Source organism: Mercenaria mercenaria, chromosome 4 (assembly GCF_021730395.1).
Source record: "Mercenaria mercenaria strain notata chromosome 4, MADL_Memer_1, whole genome shotgun sequence".
In the NCBI taxonomy this organism is placed as follows: domain Eukaryota; kingdom Metazoa; phylum Mollusca; class Bivalvia; order Venerida; family Veneridae; genus Mercenaria; species Mercenaria mercenaria.
Genome location: NC_069364.1, coordinates 56927972 through 56937345, shown reverse-complemented (window position 1 = coordinate 56937345; position 9374 = coordinate 56927972). Strand labels below are relative to the sequence as shown.

Sequence of the window (9374 nt, the reverse complement as noted above, 5' to 3'; positions counted from 1 at the left end):
TGAGCGAAATGTAGACAAAGCGTTTATCCTAAACGACGCTGTTCACAGTTTTAAAGCTAACTTTGGCTCAGTATATTTAGCAAGAATATTGATATATCTCAAAATGATAGGTAAGTTTAATAGATATGATAAAAACCTGTTCAACTACCAACATATATCAAATTAAAGAAAGAGCTGAATACGGTCTGCGTATCACATGAATAAGGATGTGATAAGAGTCTTTTATGTAGAGAAGTGCTTTTTAAAAGATTTTCCTTGTTACAATTGTCGTCTGTATATGAGAAGGTTTCTTGCTTTTGTGATTGCATATTAAAATGAGTACTTGTTTGCTTTGATATATTTGTTATAAATTGTTTAACTGATATATTATATATAAATATTTTTCTTTAGTATGGTATGCAAATATTGAACTCAGATGAAATCTGTTTTACTATATATATGCTATATAATGACTGAATCTCATTACACTGAAATGAAGGTAGGCTGCATACAGTTTATCTATGTGATATGACTACGGTCAAACTTTGTTTATGAAACAGAAATATTGAAATAATTACAATTGTATGTTTTGCTTGACCTTCAATTTTTATAGGTGTGACGTCATTGTCCAAAGATTCATGAATAGCGAATATGCATTTGTTAAAGCGGGATCAGTTGGCCTATTTTAGAAATAAATAAAAATAATAAATAAAAATCCTTTAATTGATTTTTTCTCATGTATTCTAATCAAACTTGATTTGTAGCATCTTTATTAGGCCCGCAGCCAACTTTGTTCAGCTGGGACATTTGACCCCTTTTAGAAATGCCTTTATACAGCGTCTCATGAACAGCTTGGTGGATCTTTGTCATACTTGGTCTGGAGCATCATTATAAGGTCCTCTTCCAAATTTATTTATATAGGAACTAGGGCCCTATTAGGGACCACTATAGCTAAAAGTAGATATGCCTTTCTTCGCATTAACCACTAAAATGAAATGGATTTTTATCAAACCCGATGTGTAACAATATCGTAAGGTCTCCTGCTATTTTGTTACAAATGGGGATAGGGACCAATTTAGCTAAAATATAAACACGTTTAATGACCTCTTCTCATGAACCGCTTCATGAATCTTCATCAAACTACTGCTGTAATTATTCGTCTAATGATAAACGAAACAAAATTGCAACCCTACGAAACCTTTGCGAAAAATTAAAAGAGAACCATTAAATTGTTAAAGTGCGGTGTTTAGTTTTGCAATTTGAAAAATGTTAGATGAAAGATGAATGTTAGATGAAAAATTCATAAACTTCTTTCCTTATTACAATTCGCCGACCATCATTTTTAAAGATATTTCTTGTTTATAATTGGAGTATATATTAATCATACAGATAGTTCAAACAGTTTTGTCTCTGCATAAATGCTTTAATGCAGAATACTGCAAATTTATTTAATATCTTTACATTTGAAACATTGAGCAATTCTATGAATTTTATCGTGTTAGGTCGTCTACTGTAGGTTTATAAATACTTCTCAAATGATCACATACAGGACATATAAGAATGAAGTGAAACTCATCTTCAATATCATTTTTTCACAAAGAGTACATTTCCTTTCGTCTCTTTGGATATTACGGTGCCTTCCAATCTCTATATTTAATTGTTGAGAGGATAATCGTAACTGTGCAATGGCATTTCTTTATTTAACATTACTAAGTTTTAACAAGTAGTCAGACATTACAAAGTTCGTTTTTAATTCTTTATAAAGTGATAATGAAGACTTAACTGAAATATCTTGCCTCCAGTCATTAATGTACATATCTAATAATCTGCACCTTAACAACTGCAAAAATACTTTAGTATTGACCGAATTTGGAAATAAACATACATCATTAAAACCTGTTCTCTGTAATAAATCCCTGACCTTTGAGGCCCAGTTCATCAAATGTCTGTCATTGTCAGCCTCTTATCTGAGATTGAGTTACAGACAGCACAAGAAAAATTCTTGTTGACTTTTGACCTCCTAGTGTGACCTTGACCTTTGATTTAGGGGTCGGCGTTCTGTACCGGACAAATCGTCTTATTATGGGGAACATTTCAGCCAAGTGATATTAAAATCCTTTGATGAATGACAGAACCGGATACAAAATTGCAGACAGACGAACGGACGAATCATATAGCGTAATCGTATAGTCCCCGAAACTGGTATTCAATGTTGACGGGACTAATAAGGATACATACACTTACCCCTGAAAGTCAAAACGCAGTTACTTAAAATTTATTTGATACTTCTGGACATTGTATGGTAACTGCACCATTTGCTGTATCTTTAGATTGTAAATATATTTAATATAAAATGTTATGTTTTCAGTTTTCATTTTTCTAATGTCCAAATAATTCAATATGAAAAGATCAAACCATTTCTTTTCAAATCACTAAGTGATGAAACTATGCCCAATTTCAACGAGATATATAAAACAGTCGTGAAATCATTTTCAGTTTGAGAACAGAAGTAAGTAGTATACAATAAAACAATAAAATAAATAATTATATACTAGGAAAGACACAGACCCGTAGCTGAAATTTAACTAACCCTCATTACAATAAACAAGACATAGAAGCGTCATGGCCATTCGGTTGAGTTGCTTGGCGGACAATACAAATTATAACCCAAAGTCAAAGCACGACAATTTCAAATTTGAGGATTAAAATGATTTATCTTATACTATAAAAGTATCAAGGGCAGCTTTTTGTGCATTCTCAGTCTCGATCAAGGGCAGCTTTTGTGCATTCTCAGTCGCGTTCCCTTCGGACCCAGCAGCCATTGTAAACCTTTAATGTGCGGGAACCCTGCAGGACAGAAACGTTTGCTGGAGACAGAAAATGTTAATTTTCTATAATGAATGTGTCCGCCATCTTTCAATTTGGACAGTACCATTAACTGTTAAAAGGGGTGCTTACCAAAGAGATACTGACTGAATGGCGAACAGTGCAGACCATGATCAGACTGCATGGATGTGCAGGCTGATCTTGGTCTGCACTGGTCGCAAAGGCAAAATCATTTGCCACCAACAGGCTAAGGGTTATTTAAAGATTCCAACTAATTTAACTGCCAATTCAAATATGGTGTAACCTGACTGAAAATAAATTGTGTAAAGGTGGTGATGTTGTTACATGTTACATTATTCTTTCATTGTATACAAACCACCTTTCACAGTACTTTCACTGTAAATTGCTGACAGTCATTGAAAATCGAAAATGTTCTATAAGGACATTATTAACAACGCGTGAAATATAAAAGGTGTGTCATATTGATATTTCATCATATTTAATTTCAACAATACCGTCGAAGGAAGTTAACGTATAGTATAACACAAAACTGAATTATTTGGATATTCAAATAGATTTGGTTTCCGAGAAGAGGAAGTAGATGATCTATCTATTGATGGCAACTTTCAGTGTGCGTTTTTTTTTAGGTTGATAGAAAGTATTTCAAGGATATGTTCGACTTTTCGTAAAGCGTGTTTGTGAATGATCATTGCTATTTATACAGATACAATACACATAAAGTTCAAATGGCTTATTTAGCGCTTAAAGAAATTTACTACAATACGCTGGAAACACTTGGAATAGTAAAGAATTTTTGTGAGACTAAACGCAAAATATATAACAAAATTGGTGAGTTCGTGACACTGAACTATACAAGGAAAACACGGGAATCTGTAGACATAGTTATTGCTGGAAGTCGTGGAGAAGGAACTGCACTTTCATTTGATAACGACGTTGATGTACTTGTCATTTATAGGTCTGTGCACTGCGTCGAAATCTGTCAAAGTTCTCATGTAAATGCAATATCCCCATGTCCAGTTATAAGTCAGCTGGACGACGAAACTGTTCCATGCGGATATACAAAATTGCGCATTATATCAATTGAGAAGTATCAAGCTATATTTGGAAATCAAGACTTCGTGACGAATATAATAACTGGAATAGTAAAAAGAAATGGCTTTGAATATCTTAGAAATGATCAGACGTTTGGAGGACCTTTATACAACAACCGGGAGGGATTACTTAAACAGGAAAATGTGTTTGCAGACACTTCAGGACCTGCGACACTATTTACATTTGAACTACCATTTTTAGACAAGTGCAATTTATCTCTTGATTAAGTTCAAGCATTTCTATGTTCCTACCCGTCAGCAGTAAATGCTTGGTGCAAACGTACCAGGAAATATGACTGGCCACATAAAGAGGTTATAGAAACTGTAAGAGGTTTAGATGTACTTATGGTACCCGCTGGTACCAGATGACTCACGCCATAACACCGCCAAGTGTGGAAGTCTACTATATAATACTTAGTATTATTGAACAGATTCCAAGATGCCAAATGACTAATAGATTGTGTTGCCGAATCACATATTCAAGTGTAAAACCAAGTAAAAGTCTTTTATTAAAGCATACCACAAAATATTTAAGGATCCAAACTCAAATAATATGAATATAAAATATGAATTTAAGTAGAAAACATATCAAGAGGATAGGTCAGAAGAATTCAAACGGTAGAGATGAAGGAGTGAGCGTGAAAAAGGTACTACGGACCTACCTGATCTTGTCCTATCACGGTTCACATTCAAGGTGGTTACTTTAATTGGGACAGTTGTATCAAATATACTGCGTTGTAAAATGTCGCCTTTCCCGAAAGGTTCACTTGAGACCGTTCTATTTTTGGTTAGTTATGTGTTTTCTTTCCGTCTGTAGACACAAGCAAAATAACCCTGATAAACAAGTTTGTATTGTATTATTTTCCTCAAGATGAGATAAAAAGGTAATAAGGAATAAAATGCTCACATTATCGACATGAAAAAAGTATTAATTTCACCTTGGTTTTCTTGATTTACATAACAAAGTGGATGACCTCGATGTTGGCGACGGCATCCAGATTTCGAATGCGATAGTTTATTCTGTTACACGTACTTTTAGGAAAAAACAAACGATCAAAAAATAAACTTGACATAGAGGATATTACATGAAACTTGAAACTGTTTTATTTGATTTAACGCATATTTTTCCGTAAAACATATTCAATGGCGTTTTACAATATTTACGTCTAAAATTAAGACATTTTAAAGATGTAAAAAATAAATGAGCATAAATATCATTTAAACTATTTAATAAGTATTAATAAAAAATGTTCAGGCATGTTAAAACTTAATAAGATAAGATTAATAAAATATTAGAATATTTAGACTAATTTAAAAAAAAAAATAGCTGTTTTGTTAGGAAGTAAGTGAAAAGTGAATGATTGTGACATGTCCATAAGTTATTACAAACAACTGTACTTTTGTATTTAAAGGCACTCGCTACAGTTTTTCCGGACGGGTCGATATTTACCCCAACACCGTGACAAATTGGTTTCGATGTAGCTCACTGCAGGGTTGGTGCGGTCTTCTGCGCATACCCGGAAGTGATTATCTAATGTCGCGTACGGCAAAAAATCCGCAAATTATTGTATGTTCGCATGCATTTAATGTAGAAAATGTATAATATACTGACTAAAGTATAGGGTAAGTATCACACGATAATAAGTAAATATTAAAAATACATTTAGGTATTATAAGTAATTTTTGTGGCTTCAATAATATATTGGAGTTGTTATTTATACCACGGATATAGGGATCATAAATAGATTGTAAGCTGCAGCAGGTCTCATTCAAAGTAGTTCAATATAAATAGTATCTGAACTTTTTTTTCCTTCCATGTCATTTTATCGCAGCTACGCTGAACGTTATGTATACAATCGCGATTTCAGTAAGTATCACTTAATTTTGAAATCGGCATTCTATCGCAATCTAAGGTTAAAAAATGGCTGTGTAAGAATTTATGACCAGTTATACAAAGAAATTGAAAAAGCGAAAATAGTAAATTCAGCGGGTTTAATTTAACGCAAACTGTATTTTCTTATATAAAGTTAACACACCACCCGTTTCTTGTTGAATTTTCATGAAGTATGCGATCTAGTTCTTTATGGGAATTAAAGGTTAGTCTCTTGAAAACCTGGATATGTGAAATGTCGAAAAACCGTATGAAGTATAATAATTTTATATGAAATAAAGAAGCAAATGGATTTAGTGGTGTTCCCAACCTATTAAAGGGCTAATACAGGGTATTTTCATTGAAACTCCTCGAAAATGATTGGAAATGCAATTAATTATTTTTATGATGTAAATGGTAAAAAATGATGAAAACAGTTAAATATCTGTGTTTCTGGAATTTAGATCGAATTTTCGGACCAGGTGGTTTTTAATTTGGCGTTTTATAACCTAGTAAATGTCGCTTTTCCGCATTTTGCACTTCAAATTTCTGTTATTATTGGTTTGCATGTGTCTGATGAAAATGCAAAATGTAACGATTAAAGAATTTAAATGTAATATTCCTCACGAAGTAAAGGTAAAAAAAAATGTAATTATTGCTTGCAAGGCTAAATTTCGCTGATTTTAGGAAGGGGGTGGCCTGTATGAATTGTCAATTTCTCTAGATTTTCTCATATATTTTGGCACCAAAACTAAGCAGATCATGTAAACAGTGTAACCTTGAATAGGGAATGACAAATCATTGAAAGCTAAATTATTAATTTTACCTTATTGGCTGAACACTATCCAATTAAATGAACTCCGCAGTCTAGTCACAAGATGTCCAATAAAATATATGACATTTTTTTCCTTTCCTAGTGATTTTAATCGGTCAGAAAGTGCTTACTTTACCCTAACGCGTTTCAGTATTAATCACTAAATTCTATTGAATCGATGTTCCTATCCATGTAAAAAAAATGGCGTTGTTAGGAATTAATGACATAAGTGAAATTGGAAAGAAGCGAAAAGTAGTAAATCAAGCGTTTGTATTTAAACGAACTGTAGTTTTTCCCTTATATAAAGTTAACACCCACCCTCTTGTTTGATTTCTGAAGTTGCGATCTAGTTCTTTAGGGTATTATAATCTCCTGGAAAATCTGTATATGCTTAGAAAATGTCGAAAAACCGTTATGAAGTAAGTAGATTTTATATGAAATAAAGAACAGCTGGATTTAGTGGTGTTCAGCCTCAAACTCTGCATTGAGTCACAGCTGTTTCTAATCCCGTACCGTACCCGTACCGTACATTCGTAAACTATAGGTTTTGTTTAAAAAAAGGCGGAACCTTTCATCGTTCTATGCCATCAAAATGCTTCAGAAACACCTTAAAATCCGCTTATTAAGAAATCTGCGGTTTGATATTTTTATATACATATTTCTAAGTCATTTGCTCAAACACTGAAAGAATATTTCGTACCAACCTGCATTGTATAAATGCCCGCCACACCCCACCTCGTTGTAATTTGATTTGATATATTCATCATTCCCTACGTAGAAAATGTACGGGAAAATCTTCCCATAGATCGGTATGTTTATTTAGTTACAATGTATTTATCACACATTATAACACAACAACAACATTATCTTTCCAACAAATAATATTTAATCATACTTGTTATTCATAGACACACTCCAATTCAATACAGCCATATGAAAAATAATCCCATTGTACAGCAATCAAAAAGGTCAGTGTTTTCATCACGGTACTAGTATCTATTCAAAAAAGTGTCCGAGACTAAATTGCAGCCTATTGAAACGACTTTCTCTCAAACACGCCTGCAGCATGTAAAACATGCACCTTATAGTCAGTTTTTAATTTTCAGATGTAACCAGACAGCGCTTGCGATTTTCGACGTTTTCAAAGCACATCGCAGTGAAGATATGCTGCAGAAACTATATGACGCAAACATTAAAGTTGTGTTTGTCCCTGCATGCTGTACGGATGAGCTACAACCGATGGATCAGATCCCGAACAAACAGTTCAAAGATATAATCAAGTCTCAATTTTCTGAATATTATACAGAACAAGTTGCGAAGGGGTTACGTGAAAATAAACCCGTCGACAGTGTTGACATTTCTACAAAAACGGTGAAGCCTCTCCATGCTAAATGGATCCAAATGGCTTTTGAAAAAATGAGCAAAACAGCAGATCAGTTCGTTAAGGCATTCAACAACTGTGGAATTTACGCTAAGTAATAGTATTCATTATGATGCTCTGTTGGATGATTATCGGAGCAAATAAGTTCGTAATCCTTTTGTAACCCATTCGTTAGTGTTTTATTCATTCCCTTGTGCATAACGTTAAAGTCCGTGTAATCCGGACTGCAGAGTGGGGGCCGCCATGTTTATTTTGAAATAGACGTTAGTGAAAATTTATGCATATACATGTATAAGGTAATATTTCAGCGAGGATAAATTTTCGCGAGAATATTCTATTCGCGAATATAGCGAAAATTAATCCCTCGCGAAAATTTCTGATTTTACAGTAACATAATCTTTTCATACAAAACATTTCATCAAAATCTATTATTGCGAAAAAAAATACGAAACTGTAGCGAGCGTCCTTAACAGTGATGAAATTGTACATATTCGAATGTATTAACATAGTAAACATCATCCAGTTCATGTTACCACAATATATTCAAAATCACAGCCACAGGCTCTAAAAGAGTGCAAAGTAATTTCTAAAATAATGAGTTTTCAACTTCTTTTTGAAAACATCTAATGTTTTTGAGTTCCTTATTTCGAGAGGCAATTCGTTCCAGAGTTTAGTTCCAACGTAATATTCTGGAGAATTCACGACTGAACAATTATACACGTAGGTGAGCATCTTGAATGTGATTCTAGGCTTTAACTGATGGATAGCCAGTGAAGATCATAGAGTGCTTGTTTAAAATTGTCATATTTTCTTCGATTTAGGACCAGTTATGCACACATGTTTTGTCTACATGAGTGTCTTTTCATATTGAATTTATTAAATGAGTTGAATAAAATAATAAAATGCGAGGCTCTGTCGAGAATTTAATCAATTTTATTCAACGAGTTTAATAAATTTAATGTGGAAAGTCACAAATGTATTATTCTTTTTATCGCATGTTAGCTTAGCTTTTTCAGCCACAACATAAAAAATTACACTTTCTTTAACTATTATAAACAATTCAATTTTTACAACGTCTTCGATACTTTAAACGACGTCGACGTTAAAGCTTTATTACACTAGTGTATTATCAAATTTATGTAATGGCTTTATTTCACTCCCGCGACGTTAAACATGTGATAAAAAAATCATAACCAACCCATATTTTGTAACTAGTTTGAATATTTCTGCATACTTGTCAGCTTGAGAGTGAAATTATTTGGTTTTGTGATACCTTAAGTCAATGATGCATCGTGAGGGTTGGATACACAAGTTTTGATTGGATGCAAACTAAATCATACACAATATTACGTTTTGGGCGGTAATTTGAAATGTACATGTCGTTTAATGTTC

The 9374-nt window shown here is 33.2% G+C and overlaps 1 long non-coding RNA gene across 1 annotated transcript; it reads left to right on the top strand.

Moving 5' to 3' along the window:
- The first annotated feature begins 2979 nt into the window (after positions 1–2979).
- Positions 2980–8910, top strand: LOC128556393 (uncharacterized). The gene is made up of 2 exons (XR_008370618.1): positions 2980–4564; positions 7708–8910. It is a non-coding gene; the product is annotated as an uncharacterized LOC128556393 (long non-coding RNA).
- The last annotated feature ends 464 nt before the right edge of the window (positions 8911–9374 follow it).